Below are 18,033 nucleotides of genomic sequence, written 5' to 3' on the forward strand. Positions count from 1 at the left end.
TAAGGCAGCATCTCAGTGCTCCAGCACCTGAAAAGTCACCAGGCACTTTGGGGCATGTTTTGTCAGTGGGAACAAAGTGACAGTGTGGAAATTCAAGGACTGACCAAATACCAGCCTGTCTTCCAGTACCCAGCTGTGCTGTCCTGTCAGAGGGACTGTTTGTCTTTGCCTGGCAAAACTATAACTAAATACCAACTAAATGCTTAGAGAAATCAAACAGATTGTTACAAGGGCCTAAGGCTGCAAAGACTCACAACGAAAACAAACATGTGCATGAATAGCCAGACCCATTGGGTTGCTGAGGATCCAGAGTTACAGACTCGAGCTAAACTACAAACATGGATTTGCTTAAAAAAAAAAAACAAAACCCTGGTTGGTCTGAAAACACAGAAAAATCTAGAGGCAGATCCCACTTTAATTTGTTGCATACATTGCCACTCAAGGACAAGGTATAGGTGCTGCAGGTTGCTGCATTTCTCATGTTAAGTGGTTATATGCTGTTGAGCACAACAGTAAGTAAAGTTCTGATATAAAACTCATAGAAATTTTTTTGCTGGCATGACAATTAAGGCTTCCCCTAGATTTCCAGTAACTTAAATGCTTTCCTTTGATAGTTTCCCTTTGTTTCTTTCAATTTCGTTTGTTCTAAAGGAATACTTGGAATTTTAGCACAGGATCTGCAAGTTGCCTTTTTTTCTTGACTACTCTCTGTTAAAACCTTGGCTTTTTTTGGAGAGCACAACAGAGACATTTACTGGGTTCCCAGAGGGGAAAAGGAAATGGAGAAAAAAATGAATTTGAAAAATGTATTTTTTTGTGAGGGATAAATGCACATTCCACACTTGTTCTTTTATGTGGGACTCCCATCTGTCTTGTCCAGAAGTTCTATGGATTTTGAAGAGTGAAGTGGGCAACCAGAAAATATCTTTTCATGTAATAAAAAAAAAAAAATAAAGTAGTTTGGGATCATCTATACATGTTTTTTCATGTATTTTCTATGGAAACATGGCCAGAGCTCACAGTTTCCACCTTAGGTACATTTTCCCTAGTTAATTAAACCCTCTTTCCCCACATGACAAATGGGCCCTTCTCAGGAAAGGGCATGATTGCAGGCACGGGTGAAGTCAAAGAGGGCATTCTTAGTGATTAGACATGAAATACGGACTTGGAAAACAGAGATTTTGAATGTAAAGAGGGAATAACTTACTGCATCCTCAGGGTAAAGATAATTTATGCATCCTTTGCCTAAGTGAGTTTTCTCTATCTGTTTATTTTGGGTTTAAAAAGCCTATTTATCTGGTCGGGTATACTTTAAAAAATGTGCTTCCCACGGCCCTCCTCTTCTGTTTAGTGCTCATATTTTTCCCAAGCCAAATTCATTAGAATTACGGCCTTGATGATATGTGAGCCTTCAAATGTGGCATGTTCACGGAGAGAGCACGGGCACTGATGGGCCAAGTCTGGGGCCAGAGTCTCTGACCAACCCCAAAAGTACCATTTCAGACTGCCAGGGTGCAGCATACAAAAACCATGAGCTATGAGAAGGGGGGCCTAAAAATCGTGAGATACTTCACGTTTAATGAGATACTGGGCTTGGTGCTCCAGGACATGTTTTCAAGCACAGCTTTTCCACAAACAGTGCTGGAAATTCACTGTATTTTAAATTAAAATTGGGGTTACCCCAGTTGCCTTCCCTATAAAGGTTTGGGCAGGGGGGTGTCACCAGCTGAAGCTTGCAGCCTACAGGGAAATTTGGGAGGTTGCTCCCTTTCAACAGAGAAGCCCACTAAGCATCGGGGAAACAACAAGAATTGAGCTGAGGAACTGGGGCAAAACAGAGGGCAGTGACACAGAAACACTGAATATATTTGAAGGGAACCTAATGCATTTAATTCCTCTCCCATCCTAGACCTCAAGAATCCCTTATTTCCTTAGCAGTGCTGTTTCTCCTTAGCCCAGCACAAGTTGCTCCAGTTTAAATGGTGAACCAGTATGAGCACAAGGGGAAAAAACAACTAAAACAAATCCCATCAAGACACAAACTTATTCTTGCTGTAGTCCAAGTAACTTGGCTTGCATGGGGTTCAAAGGGCACTAGCACAAGGAAAACCAAAGAAAAGAATTCACAATCCAGCAGAAAAAAAATTACCAACCCATGATCTTAGTCAAGTCCCTGTCTCAGTGTCCCCATTTTGCAGTTATAAAAGGCCTTCTAAAGACTTCTGGGGAGGGAACCTTTCATTTTCTGCTGGGCATTAAACTGTGCAATAGAATGTCTGATCCAATTTTAAGGAATAAATCAATCCTTTACTAATTCAGATCTTCCTCATCCTCAGTTCATAGGATCTCTGTTGACCAGGTGATTGTACTTCAGAAAGGCAGCAATTCTCCTGTGTGTTTGGGTGGAAAGTAACCATTTAGAAAAGGTTTGTTGCATACTGGTGTGGTTTAAAATTGAGAACATTTTTGGAAATAAGGGCCTGTGCATGGCTGTCACTCTTCCTCCACTCTACAGAGGCGCAAGGGTGCAGGGGGAATGTGGAGATTGGCCACGGCCAGAACCAAGATGTGCTATTCACTTGTGGTTTAATGAGAAAAAAAAAAATCAAGTTTATCATACAACACGTGAGAAAACTGAGTGGAAGTTTGCACCATGGCAGTATGAAAGATTCTGGCCCAATCCCATTTTCTGTGGTGGCTTCCAGCATGTGGTTGGCAGTGCATCCCACTACCTGCAGCACACACACTGCCCCACCACACAACACAGCCTTTCCAAGAGGGCTCTGCACCTCTCTTCTGATGGACAGTTAAAGTTTTCCAGTTGGAAATGCTGTCCTGCTTGCTCCTCACTCCAGCTTATCCCCAAACAGCCTTGCTTGAAGCTCCCTCCACAGTGATGAGGGCTCCTTGAGGCTGATCCACCAAGGGCAATGCCAACCAATTCATTTTGGTCATTACAGCATGCCAAGTATTAGGAGTGGGGAAAATTACCTCAAAGCCAGGCCTAAAAACGGGAATAAGCCCAGTATATACCCATAGCTTTTTTCTACCATGCCTTAGGGACTGTAAAACACACTGGCAAAATCCAGCCCCATTCCCACAGCCCTCGCTCACGTGGCTGCAGGACTTACCTGCATGAGCTGGCAACAACTTACACAGCAAAAGAGCTGCAGGATCGGGCCTTTAATTGCTTAAAAATACACTACCCACCAATAGTTACCTAATTTAGCAGAATATATTACCTCTCTGCTTCATAAATCTTAATTAAAGCTGTTAGTTTTCCTATTATATGATCAAGAAACGCCCCATTAAAGTTAAGCAGTTTCTCCAAGTAATTATATACATTATGCAGTGTGAGTGTAAAGATGCATACAGCATTCCACTACCAATTATTTTGCATACCCTGAAAAGCACTATCTATTAAATAAAAAACTTGCAGAATTTCATTAATGCACGATTTTTTAATCTCCCAAAAGTCAAAGCTGTCCCACAGGAGCGTGTATACTCAGTGTTGGCTCCTTATAATACAATTTAATGCTCACAAACACAACTAAAGTATTTAAGCATTTACAGAGGTTGTCATAAGTGCTTTTCTTATTTTCGATCGAATTCAAGTCTACACTTAATACAGTTAACTGTGGTTATTTAATTTCAAAACTCAAGAATCCAACCTCAAAAATTTATAACAATATAAATTTAGTTACATTGATATAGGATATGTATGCTACTGGGAAACCATTTTTCAGTAAGAAGTGCAGAATTGTAAGACCTAAAAGGAGTTATTTTTTAAAGTAAGCATTATTTCAAATAAACCTTGTCAGATTTCAAATAATATTTTCCTATTCGTCTGCAAAATGATTTCATAATTTTTAGTGGTATGTTTCAAGCCAGTGCTAAATGCTACCAAAAACTGAATGTATTTTAATTATGCTTTCTCTTTTGATGAGAATCTCATGTAAATACAGCACAAATAATAAACTGAGATCTTGCAAATATCTTATATATATATATTACTAACCAAAGCACTTCATTTCCTAGCAACTGGCTAGAGAGAATGAAATTTGGAAAATTATTCTTAGTTCCCCTAAGACACTGAATTTATTGCCTGACCACATTAACAATTAAAAGGTATATGCAAGATGTTAGATGTTAAAATATAATGGAAGGAGCTTAACATCTGCTCATATACATCAAGAAACCAACTCCTGCCCCTAAAAGTAACCTAATCAGGCTTGCAAGAATGTAATATTTTACTTTTAAGCAAAATATTATGCTCCAAAAACTGCAAAGAGTCACTCAGGCACATAAAAAAAAGAAGAGGAAAAAGAAAAGCAGAGAGAGTAGCAGCCCCAGCTGATGCTGATAATCTTTGATCCAATACAGTTTCATATCATCCCTCAGAGCTGACAGTACATTATTAATTGAAACATTGAGGCTGAACTATGTCCTCTTCTGTAGTAATCATAATATAATTATATCCCATAGGCAGAAATAGTATTTCCACCTCTGCCCCTGAAAAAGTAATCTACAAACTGGCTTAGAAATGTGTGAAACAAAGTAGTACCCCACCACTCTATTTATGGTATGGGTACTCAGGGTCCATAAATCATGGTGCATATTCTGAGGAAACAGATACATGAAAATATCAAACATGATTTTTATATAATACATTATGAAAGCATCTTGGATAAATTGATTTCAAACAATCTGGCTGGGTTTCCTTTTATAATCCTTTTCCCCCCCTGTTTTTAATTTTTGCACAGATGTAGCTGTATAAATAGCAGTATTTCCTGGAATCCCCAAAACGTCAAACCAAACATATTTTCCAATATTAAATGATCGCATTCCATTATATCATTACCACTTAGAACAGGCTACAAATTCATTGATTGAAGAGTTTAATAGCAATGCCTGATCTTTCATATACCATACTTTCACTAAAAGAAAATCAGCTTCTTCTGAAACATTAGCACGTTATGCTTTCTAGTAAAGCATATCAAATCACATTAGTGAAAAAGTTGCCAAGTCAAATGGAAGTTTGGTGCCAGTTTTCCTTTTTTTCTTCTTTTTTTTTTTCTCAAGAGGCAGAGAGAGAGAGAGAGTGTGTGAGTGAGCAAGAGAGGGGGGATTAAATTTCTTACTAAACTTGTGGCAGTGAACATAAAATATAATAATACTCCTTTAACATTCCTATCATGATTTTGGTCCTAGCACTTAAACCAGTTGAGGACTGAAGGAGTTAATACTTTAAAATATGCAATAATTCAGAGAGCTGGATTGCATGATTTGCAATACACTTTTTTCTTTGCAAGATAGACTCTGGAGCAGACAGATCAACAAAAAGAAGTTGGGGGCGGGGGGGGGGGGGAGAAAAAGGAGGGCTCTACAACCAATCAAGCCAAATGCCAGAGCAGAGGGCAAAGGGATATGGAAACTGAGAAGATAGACTTCCAAGTCCTTTCCTGAAAGTGCTTGGATTTTGAGGAGAGTCCAACATCGCCTGACAAAAGTGTCTTTGTGCAGCAACACTGGGGAGAAGGGAGGAGAGCTCGGGAAACCTAATGAAAACAGGCCAGGCCTTGTACATTAGACCCCATGGAGAACTTTGAATCATATGAGCTGCAGACAAGCACCAAGTATGTAATGCCAAATTAAAGACCACCAAATCTGGGGAGCACCGGGGCGGATGTGCTTGTGGTGTGGGCCAGCGCATCACTCGGGGCTTCCCCTCACCCTCTGCCCTGTCCCCTGTGGAGAGCTGAGCATCCCAGGCCAGCACAGTGTGCCTCCCCACAGGGGCTTGTGGCTCGCTTACCCACAAAAGAAAATGAAATGCATTTTTTTAAAACCTTTTTCTGCAATCTGGTTGGATTTCAGCGGTGTTAACATGCTGGCAAAGAGGGTGCCGAACTGCAGCTCCCATCGCAACGTCCTGGTGTGGGGCTGAGCTGTCACCTCCTCACCTGCCCCACACTCAATCCTGCCTGGCTTTCCAGCATCATTTCTTCTTTGTATTTTGTGATAGGCAGTGTATTTATTCCTACATCTGGAGGAAAAAACTCCAGCCTCACAGGACTTGTTAGCAAGGTACAATCTTCGCAGCTCTCCCTCACCCAAAGAATGTGCCTCATGATCTGAGCAGCAAGGCAAGAACAAACCAACAAACAAGATGTGTCCAATCACCAGGATGCTTCAGCATCAAAGTGTAGGTGTTTCCCATCCTTCTCCCACCTGCACGTCCTTTCCCACTGGTGACATCACAGCACATCATCTCCATCTTTCGAATCAGAGAGGGCTTGCTTTGCATGGCACCTTATCCAGATTTCACTGCCTGCCCTCCCAGGCTCCCCAACACACCTGTTCTGTACTATCTGTTCATATGAAAAACATCCTGATCCCATTTGTCATTCTCCCACTGCCACCCACCCCCTCCAGGGAAGAGCTGCTGAGGTCTCCATGGCCCTGCACAGGGGAGATGGTACCAGAAAATGTGCCTGAGCTGTGTTAAACTCATTATAGCTGTGTTTAATAATGTCACAGTGACCACAGCTCTGCTTTCATGTAAATCAGCAGAAAAAGCTGCAAATAATTGGAATAAGAGCAGGGGAAGGCCTTGCACGTGCTTTCCTCTTTATGAGCTGGTGCTCCTCAGCTCCTTCTCAGCTTCCCCAGGCTCTGGTGCCATGACCCAGCAAGAGGGATGAGCCCTGAGCAGGGAACAGGCATGCAGGGGAAGCCATCCTCACATTCCTTCTGCAACACAGGGACAGGTAGCCACCCACCCCCAACTATTGGTTCATATCCAAAGATAAGTGCATTTTGCCATAAAAAGCAGATTTTCCCAATGTTTTAAGTAACCCAGGCACTCTGCCCAGTGCTCCTTCACCAAGGAAAGCTCCTGGGCAAAGGGGATGAGTTTTGCCCCATCAGTGCTGCCAGAAACTCTTCATTTCAAAACCTTTTCTAAAAAAAGTAATGGTTGAAAAATTTTAAATCACTCCATTTTAAGAGCAGTGTGAAACAGGGATACCACCTCACCCAGCAGAGAGGCAGGGTGAGGGTCAGCAGAAAAGAAACCAAAAGAGAAGAATCCACCATGCAGGTAGGGAGAGGAAAGGGAGCCATTTGTCCCTTCCTGTCACAGCCCTGCATTATATGAGATTTGAATACACTGGGCCCATTTCTTGGCTGGGGGCACTGCTGCTTAGGGGTTAACAACACTAAGCCTACTTGCAGGAGACCATAGGATTTATTCCTGTTAAATCCAAAAGGCCTGTAGGAAATGTAGAAATAGATGGTTTGGGATAGAGGAGAAAGGAGGTACAAAAAACCAACCCCAAAGTAACATTTTGATGTAGCTAGAAAAGACCGGCCTCTTTTTAGCTCTGAATAACAAATGTGAAAAGAAAAATCCCCTGTATTTAAAGTAACTCTTGGAAACATGAACACTGTTTCCTCAGCAGCAACTGAGCCAACTTCTTCACTCAATCACCTCAAATGTAGAGCAACACCAACTGCGGTGAGGTCACACTCGTGTAAGTGACCTCAGTTGGCCAAACCCAAGCATCTGTACCCTGAGGAAAGCTGGAGCAACCTCCAGCTTTGGTGAGATCGCCCTGGATTTGCATCAGTGTCACCAGAGAAAACATGTGGCCCAATAATTCCTTAAAAACTGAAGGTGGTTGTTTCCTACATACACACACTGGCTGTGAAACCTCAGCGAAGGCAGTGGCATTGCACAGACTGTAGATCACTACAGGTTCTGGTGCTTTGTTTTCTGCTAGATATTTTCTGGTATTGTATATTTCTGGCAAAAATTGCCCTTCCTTTATACAATGGCAAGGACACTGGATGTTCCCTCAATACCCACCCGGTTCAAGCTGGACGCACACAATCAGAAAACTCTTGGTTTTCCAAAGTCTTGTAAGAATAGACCTTTGTATTATCATTACTATTTGAATTCAGTTACTTTCTCTTTCTTTGCCTCGTTCTTCTCTTCCAGAGCGTGTGTCCCCCTCCACCACTCCTCCAGAGTTCATTTTCTCTAACATGGCCTAATAGTGACCCAAATTACTGCTCCTCATAGCTCAGAACTTCTTCCATCTCTCCAGGTATTTTTTCTTTCATTTCCACAACACAACCCTTCCACATCTTTGTATCACGTTAGATCCTTTTGATATTACCCTTTAAACAGGGACAGAAAAGGCTGTATATCTTTCCCACCTCTTTTCTTCTGCCAGCTCCTCTTGTTCTCCTGTCATTGCCCACGTTTCCTTCCCATTCTCACATCTGTGGTGCCACATTTAAATGGTTCAACACACCCACAACTGGTCTGCTCCTCTTTGCCTTCAGCAGATGGCTGGTTAGAGATATAGATCTGTAGACAGCAAGAAGGTTCACGTATCTATTGACTTCAAGACAATTTAAAGGGTGTTTGGCTAATTATCATATGAAGAAAGCCCTACTGGACCATTCTTCGTGCCACTAAAGTTGATGGGATTGTTCAAGTCAATATCAGGACCAAATACAGCATTTTTGGATCATAAGACAGAGGCTTGCTTTTACGTTGCCTTAAACATCCCTTTCCAAGGGATAACAATAGTCTGATTACTAATAATTACTATACCTATAAGGCCACCATTAATACACTTTATTTACCCGTCAGACATGATCTTTTATCATGGATAGCATGCTCTAAATTTTAAAGGAGGTCATTTTCGCTAAAAAGGTAGTCATGAACACGGTAAGGAAACTTTTCAATATTATTTGTGCACAGTAATACAAAAAAGTACTGAAAATAAGCTTAATTGACTATTTGAACACTGATAGACCCATTTGGAACTGAAATCAGGCTCACTGCTTTGGTGGCTCTGACAGTCTGTACCACTAGTATTTTATAAAGATCACTTTGTCACCAGATACAATAACAGCATATCCCCAAAACTTCCCTTTCTACCACCTAGAATAAAGTTAAAAGAAATACTAGAGAGCACTGAATAAGAAAAAAAAATCATAATACAACCAGACTCTGCAGAAGCCCAGATTTGACTCAGAAGTTGATTAATATTTCAGGCATATCTGAATCCAGCATTTTGATTTTGTCCTTTGCTACAATTTATTGAGAGTTTTTTTCCATCCCTAACATGAGGCTCATTCATTTCCACTGTCATTGACTAAAGACTGGACATACCTTAGAACTAAACAAAGAGCAAAGACGATGGTGCCTTCGGCTCCGCAGGCGAGCGGTGGGAGAGGGACCTTTCAGCCTGCACACCTAAAGCCCTGGGAGGGCTTTTCAGCACTGCCATCAAATCAATACAAAGCACCAACAGAGAGTGTGCATCTCATTTTTTAAAGGTGTGTGTTTTCTGAGCTGTTTATTCAATCATTTTAACAATTCCTAAAAGCGCAACTCGCACCGCACGTGTCCTTTCGGTGGGAACCGTAGGTGATGTGATCAAAGTTAGCCCACACCTAATCAGCGAGCGAGACATAATCAAGAATCTTTTTCTTTTTTAAGACGTGTTCAATTCAGCGAAGGGCAAAGACTATTAGTCTTTTCCTTATTTACTACAGTTTGGGTGAAATTCACATTATTTCCATTAATATCGTTCCCGCCATATCAATTATTTTAAGGTGCACTCAATAACGTTATACCTCGAGCAAAGTGTCTTTCAGTGCGGTTTCTCAAGCAAACAAGATTTACATCCTAATGCAAGATACACAGCTCTACCAAACTAATGCCATATGTCTCTTTCTCTCAGCCATCGCCCCAGTGACATAATCCGCCGGGTGGATTCGACGTGGAAAAGAATGTCAGAAACTCCGCAAAGGAAAAGAAGCAGCAAAACAAAGTTGGGTGGGATTGATTAAAGCAACACTTTTAAGTGTGTTGGAACAACAATTTTTCTGCTACTGTGGCAGAAGAAATCCATCACGACAAATTTGGTCACGAATAGTCCTGTCGATAAGCAGAGAAGAGGAATCTCGTGTGGGAAGATTTGGTTACAAATTGAACATCCCAAATCTGCACCCATTGGGCAGCCTAAAGTAGAAGAACCACATATGTGTACGTCTATGAAATAGCATCTCCACTTTCCTTTAATACAACATTCCTAAACACCTGGATGCTTCCATGTCATGAAATAAATGCTTGTAAAATAAAAATTTACAGTCCCTCACATGCATTAAATTTGTTTAAACACTTTTTCAAAGCCAGAGCCCTTTTTTATCTTTCTCCTTTTTTTTTTTATCCCCTCCTTTTTTAAATGGCGAGCTGTATTTTATAATGGAGCGCCAGCTCTCCAGCGAGCCTCCATTCTTCCAGCCCTGACAGACTGTTTGTCAGCTAAACTCCCCTTGTCATGTATCCCCACCACTGCCAACTCATGCACGGAGACCTTCACTTTTACTGCTACCACTTGCACCCTGCGCAACCTTTGTCATTGATCACTGATCCAACCCAGTGCCCACATGTTCTTCAAGTGCCTACACAAGTAATGAGGTACTTGTGGTGTAAAATTAAACTGTCAACTGTCAGCGATTGATAACCACAGCGAGAGCTGACCTAGAACACCTGCACCCGTGGCCAAGACAGGTGTGACACGTTTGATCGCTGAGCCCTACTAGTCAGCGTGACCCGCCGGTGTCCCTCCATGGATTTCGCCCCTGACAGAGACGCCGTATTTCAGCCCCAGGTTTCCATTGCTGGTGCAGGAGCAGCCCCTCCCTGATCACCACAGAATCTCTCCTCCATCACGGTGGCTGCAACGTGAGCAACGCCAGATTTTGGTGGTGACAGATATTTATGGCCATGGAGCGTCTTTCTGCCTCTCCATCTCCTTGTCGCTGCTTCTGATTCCTCTTCACCCCTTGGCAGCAGACCCCGCAGCGATCAGCACTGTTCACCTCCTTTACCAAAGCTTTTGTGAGCACCCCAGGGCTCAGTCAGGGTCTTCGTTCCCATAGATGCATCGATTTAGGAACAACACTGAGTAGCATTTATGGTTATTTTTGTAGCGTAAAGCCTCTGGTTGTGCTTCTGCATCACTCTGCACGGCAGGAGCACAGAGCTGAACGTTGCTTTGGCATCGTTTAAGTAAACTCAGTCTGGTGATGTTGGGAGCACTGAATAGGAAATCTCCATCCCCCTCCTTGTCCATTCCATCACTGCCATGGAGAAACGCATCCCTCTTCACCCATCTCTAATCAGTTTTAGCTGCGATTACTACACAATGTTTGACCTTCAGTTTGTATTTGAATATTTTTATTATTAATTTTGAACTATTGATTTTCACTTTAAGCATAGAGAGGCTTTTAAGGCACACACTCTTTTAAAACCCCCTGAAACACATCAGAAAATAATGGCAGGGAGGTTTCTCCCCTCCCCTCCAACAGTTGCACTATATTAAGTTCATGTGATGAGAAGATAAAAATCTATTAACTTGCTGCTGACCTTATCGACACAAGGATCTCTACAGACATTACAGGAACCATATCTCTTCTGACTTTTACATCCAGAACCTCATGCACCAGTGTCCCAAACCAAATATAAAATCTTCATGATGAGTGAAACAGTGACACATACTCTGACTCTGGTCCTGCCGGCTGGCAGGAGACACGGAGTCCTCTGGGGCCCAGGACCAGCCTCTACTTTCAATTTGACTTCAGGGGCGGATTTTTCACCATATGCTACTGGGGGCTCTGAATCAAAACAGTTTCCATAGGACCATATGCTACGAGGCAAATGTGCTGGATACAGAAAGGCTTTCTGCTCCCCCATATCACCATGATGTATTGCAAACATAATTAAAGGCGAGTAACACGGGTGCTCCTGTTTGGGTTAATCATTCCTTTTTACAACCGAAGCCGGTATAAAACAAACCAATTTTCAAATTAGACCAAAAGTCCATCTAAATACACATTGCTCACATGCTCTTACACCTCCCACATTTCCATGTACGTAGCAGATTCCTCTGTGCAGACAGTAGCTCTGAAAAAGCAAAGGTTTTAAGTTTTATTATTATTATTATTAAATAAAAGCAGAACAAGGACTTATACTGTCTCTGACGCTTCTCCCATTTCAGCAATCAATGAGACAAGGGACCATCACAAGCACCACCATGCTCTAGGTGCCAGAAGGCAGGGATCAGGTGGTCTCCCAAAGGCATCAAAGGAGTTGGTGGCAGGTGGTAGGTGCCACCAGGAGGATGGCAGCAGCATTTTCTGCTCACCAGTTCTGCCTGCCGGGAGGCACTGGATTTCCAGACAGGCAGCAAGAAAGCTGCACAGGCTGCCAGCAGGGCTGCACCCCAAAGAGCCCCTGCTTGGATTACATCACATGAAACTATAGTGTTGTAACACCATCAGCCAGTGTCAACGTGGTTTGCCAGAGTCATCAACACCTACATTTCAGGAGAATATGCCCAATAGAATATTTAAGGGGATTTTGTTTGAACTGGGCCACCTCCAGAGGTCATTCAGATATCAGATCAGCGGGTGAGGTGTCACATACACCACCACACACCAGATGCAGGCTCTGCATCAGCAAACTCACCATCTCCCAGCGCACAAACGCAGCAGCACCCCACACAGCTCCTCCATTCTTAGATTAAAAGCTCAACCCCAACGCCAGCAAACCAACAGCAAATTTGGCAACAGCCAAATGTTTTCAGGAGGCAGCTGGAGCTCCAGTGAGCTGCTCTCGAAGCTACGCAAACATGTGGCTGAGCCTGCAGAGCAGCTTCCTGGTGACTACTCAGTGTGTGCAGTTATCACCTCCTCACCAGAGAGATTTCAGTGCCAAACACAGGAGGGTTTTCTGGGACATCCCATGACTCACGTCTCCTGACCTTATGCTCTGCTCCGGCCACCCACTGCAGGAGACAGGCCGCTGGGCTGGAGAGACCTGTGGTCTGACCCAGCACATCTGGTTTTACATTTGGGAGTGTGCTCACGTAATTTTCTAGCAGTACCTGGAAAATCCTCAAGCGTGCTATTAATTTGAAAGGCAAGTGTCCTTCCAAAGCTCCTGGCATGCCAATGCAAACCACTTGAGTTGCTCCAAGCTGGAGCGATGCCCATGCCCCATCCCTCCCTGTGGCTCCAACCCCTCCACATGTTTCACTCCAGAGAGCTCAGAGGAGCTCGTGGTTAAGACAAGGACTGGCCAAACCGCAGGCTGTATCCCCGTTTCAGCCCCCTGTGTTCCTCCATGATCTCTAGGAAAATAGTTTCATTTCTGTGCTACCCAGTTTACTCTTACTTTACAAAAGCTAGTAGCAACACCCATCCCACAGAGGTGTTGGGAAGCAAATGCGGTGGTTAAACACACCTCAGCCACATTCATATCATGACTAATAAAAATACATTACAAATACCTAACAATAAAGAAATAACATGACTCAAGCCACTGCTGGTTGTGGTTGTGGTTTTGTGAAACAAAAAATCTTACTGATGGGGAAAATTGCTGATGATTTGCTTCAGAGAAAGAAAAAATAAACAAGTACAGCATAACACGGAACAAGGTTACAGTTTGATCAATGATGCTCTTTATATTAATAACCAATGCAGACTGAGAAATTTGGATGTCAATTCAAATGTTTTCAGGGCTCAGAAACAGAACCTAGAACTCTGTGAGCTGAATGCAGCAGTCCTGATGGGAGGATTGCAAACAGCTCCTTTTCGTCCAGTCCAGGCACTAATATCTGATACTGGAACTGGGATTCACTGTATTTGCAAGCAAACCCCAGTATTTTTATTGCATATGCATCTTTCTGTTGCTTTGCTGCAAACAGGATCTGCAGTTTGTACACTAGAAGGAGAGTAGATATGTTGCTTCTCACAGATGCTCCCTGCAAGACACAGAGATCAGAGACTGCAAACCAGCCCAAGGAAAGATCAGTATGTAAAGTATGCCTGGAGCACCACATTCAGCTCACTCCAGCAAGCACCATCGAGGAGAAATTAATGATACGTGGAAAGCTCATTCCAGATAATCACGGTGACCAAAACTCTTGGACCTAGAGCCTCTTATTTCTTTTTTCCCCCCACACCCAGAGAGAATCCCTCTTGTTTTCATTCTAATCACAGAGCTGACTGGAAAACCAGAACTTCCCCAACCACCCAAGTGGAAGCAAAAGTGCTGATTTCAGAGCAATAAGGGCAAAACAGAACGCTGATCGTGCGCCTCCCACCCTGCGGCTTTGAAATCAGGAACAGTGCACACCTTCTGGCCTCATGAAGAGATACATAAAAGTAAAATTAAACAGCTAAACTCTTGGGTATTCCTTGGGACAAGAAAAGTCAGTAAGAAGTGACATCAAAGATAAGTTGTTTACATATTGGGGGACCTATCTGCCCGTCTCTTCACATTGATTTTTACGGTACAAAAATATTATTTCAGTGACAAGGATGTAAACCTTATTCAAAACAGGATTTAAACCATATCCTGCGAGTGAGGCATCTCTTCAGATAGCCTGCCTGCACTTACAGCATACCGAAGGCATGCTGATTTTCGTCTGGGGTGTTTGTTAAGAGGGTCACAATATCAGGAAGCAGGAGAAGGCTCATCAAAGCCTCGTTGCTCGCCTTCACCGCTCATCAGCTAGACAGTACCTTGTTTTTTAAAGCTGAGCGGAAATGCATCTCCAGTGACCCATTGTTAGAAACTTCCTTTTGTCTTTAAGTTTGCTGGAAGGAGTATGGGGGCCCCTTTTAACTCTTTTCCAATAGGTAATTTCCCTTAATTAGGGCTCTCATTACAAGTGAGAATTTATCAGACATGATTAAAGAAGCATCTAGTCTCTTTCCTATCGCCTCAAAAGGGGCATATTTTGATCTCGCAGCGTGTCTTGCAAACACAGATAAGCACAGGCACCGAGCTGGGAGATCACAGCAGAAGTTTGGCCTGCTCAGAAAGTTCATGTTTGGAACTCGGCATCCTCAGAGCTTCCCTCTGAGTCGCAGGGTGTCAAAGCTGCCGCTGTCAGGGAGTGGTGGGGCTCCCGGGGCAGGCAGGAAGCCGGGAAGATGCGACTGCAGAGCTGAGCTCCAGGCCTTTGGGAAAGCCACAGTGCCTTAAAAACCCCACATGCCCTGCACAAATCACCTTCCTGCACGTCCCTGGGCTTCACTCCTTCAGAGCATCCATTTCAGGCAACCATTCCCTCAATATGAAAGGGCAACTCCTGCCTGTGCCCGTGGGTTTTTAAAGAGAAAGACTGAATATGGCCCTTTTGGAGTACTTGTAAATGCATTTTCCCCCCATTGTGAGATCTGATACAGAGCTTGCTGAACCCAAACCCTGCACTCACATAATGAATTTGTTCTACTAATGAATTTGTTCAACAGGTGCAACCCTCTGCCATCAGTACCCCAAGCACTGGTCCTGCTCCTGATGCCTTCTCCTCAGCTTCTGCTTCCCCAGCAGAAAACCTCCCACTGGCTCCCAAGGCAGTTGGATTGGGTCGGTATGTTAAAAATGTACTTGGGCTCTCAATAGTATTATTTACTTTTGAGAAGTATGAGTGATAAACTCATGGGCAAGAGTACTATTTTATAGAGTAACTATGGAGATGCAAGTTATTGTTTCAACTCTGTGAACCAACCAAAAGCACCAAAACTCATAGTGGCAAGAATATTAATTTGCACCAAAAAAATATGCTTTCCAACCTGCAATGTATGGTATGTGTTCACACTCGTTAATGACCTAGTACTTACACTCAAATTGAGCACAGAGTGAGCATTAATCTGGCAATAAAGAAGCAATAAGGAATTTTCCAAACATTAAAAACATTCCTAATCTGTGAATCACCTACATGAGGTGTCACAAACATTCATCTCTGTATGTGTCACCCACAAACATCTGTCCCCTCTTCCCCTCGCACGAACACGCATTCCATTCAACCACAGATACAATCAGGCTTTAATTTTATTTTTCTCACATAATGTTAATCAAGAGCTAAAAAGATAATTTCCTTCTACCACAAAGCAATTCCACTGTGGTGGAACAAACTGTTATCTTAAGTTTCACAGAGCAATTGTTCAATAATTCCTGTTTGTGGCTCTTTTCCAAATCCTTGAGAATAGCTCAGGCTGCCAACCCTTCTTAAAAAAAAAAAAAAAAAAAAAAAAAAGGAAAAATCACAACAGAAGCCGAAAAGCACTTGCTGTCACTCAGGGGTTCAGCGGTGGCAGACTCGGCCATTTCTCAGAAGAAACTCCAGCTCTAAGACTCCGACACGCAGAAATGCACTGTCTGTTTGAAGACAATTGCCTGGAAAGATATAAGCTCCCAGACTGTAAATTTGTCACAGCACTGGCCCTCCGAGATGGTGTTATCTTGGCTTGGTGGATTCAGTGAATTGGAAGCTCCATGAGGAAAAAAAAATAAGAAGGATACTTGGCATTTCTGCGGTGTTTTCTACATGCAAAGCACAGAACAAGATTTAAGCGTTTAATGTTTATTAAAGAAGAATGGGAGGGTGTTTTGTTGCATGAAAGGAAACTGATAACGCGGATTTCTTCAGCGAAAGTAATAAAATGTTCTGTTTCTATGGAAAAAAAAAAATTAGAAATAATAACAACAGCCCTTAGTCAGAAAGTACCCTGCATGTCAAAATTGCTATTAATTTTAGCCCGTGATCTCAGCGAGGAAGGGACGGTCATTTACTACAGCTCGTACAATGAGCAGCACAACAGGGCACTGCCCTGCCCGTCGGTGGGAGTTACCATCAGACAAATATTAGAGCAATATTAATCACCACAAGTGAAAGTGCAGCACTAAGCTGCCATTTCAAAGTCGCTGGGTCTGAGCCCAGTGAGGAGCAGGGCAGGGAGGGAGGTCCAGGGGCTCAGCCTGACCGGCACGGGGCACAGCACGTGGACCTGAGCTCCCATCCAACCTCCTCCAAAGCATCCCGGCATAACCCAACGACAACCCAGCCAGGATTTCACCAAGGGATTGGCCAGGGCTTGCACAGGGCAGACCCCACTGCTGGGCAAGTCTGGTGTTATCAACACCACACTCACATCACGTTTAACCCCAATGCTAAAAAGGAAGGGTAAACAAGATGTTTTTCACTCCAGAACACTGGTATCCACAAATATAACCTGTGTAAGTGGATGAGCCACAACTTTTGGCTTCATTTAAATGATTCTTTACAATGCTTCCTCTTTGGTACAAATGTATGTATCCCAATGAAGCTATTCTCACTCTGCAACCAAGCAAAATTTAAGAATCACACCCAGACCCTCTTCTCCAGCCAAGAAGAGGAAAAAAAAAAAAAGCCCTCATCCCCTGGTTAGAGAGACCCAGCAGGTTTTTCAGGGCTGGAATATACTATTTTATCCAGTCTCTAAAAATTCTGGACTCGGAGCGCAGCAGAGAACAACCTGACCAATCTGGAAAGATGCTCTCGAGGCAGAAGAGCACTAATAAAGAGACATAAATAACCAGCAGGTGCAGAAGAGTTTCCCTGCATCCATACCTGCACTCTGCCCAGAGGCAGAGATTTAGGCAAGGTACAGGTGAGATGAAAGCGCTGCTGTGGAGTTAGGCAGGACAAGACATGGTTCCCCAGCTACCCAGCCCACTTGGGTTATCTGACACCCTCTCCCAAAAAATGCCAAACCAAAACCTCACAAACACATTACCATGCAAAGATAGGTCAAAAAGCTGATAGGAAGCCTATTTAAGCTCACAAATCAGATTAAATGCATAGAACCACACCAAGAGCATCAGCAGGAGCCCCTTGCCATGGTGTTAAAGACCCACGGAAGGGAAACCAGCTGGGCTTCCCTGCTGGGGCAGGACCAGCCTCCAGCCCACATAGCTCAGTGTCTCTGCTATGGGACAAGGGCCTTCTCTGCTACCCCTCTGCTCAGGATGAAGCTCAACAAAAGCAAAATCAATTAGGACAGGGAGAGGGGAGATGCCAGGTCACATATTGAGTGTTTGACAATTTTGTCCTCGGCCGTGGAGGTACCACATTGGAATAATTGTCAGGAATGAAGATATTTGTTAATTCCTGT

At 43.2% G+C, this 18,033-nt stretch overlaps 1 protein-coding gene across 6 annotated transcripts in view; it reads right to left on the reverse strand.

Annotated features, from left to right (window-relative positions):
* MECOM (MDS1 and EVI1 complex locus) overlaps positions 1-18,033 on the reverse strand; it is a 333,582-nt gene that overhangs the window by 292,138 nt on the left and 23,411 nt on the right. The gene's annotated exons all lie outside the window — the stretch shown is intronic.

Source organism: Manacus candei, unplaced genomic scaffold (assembly GCF_025592945.1).
Source record: "Manacus candei isolate 608988 ecotype Guabito, Panama unplaced genomic scaffold, ASM2559294v1 h1tg000015l, whole genome shotgun sequence".
NCBI classification, from domain to species: Eukaryota; Metazoa; Chordata; class Aves; order Passeriformes; family Pipridae; genus Manacus; species Manacus candei.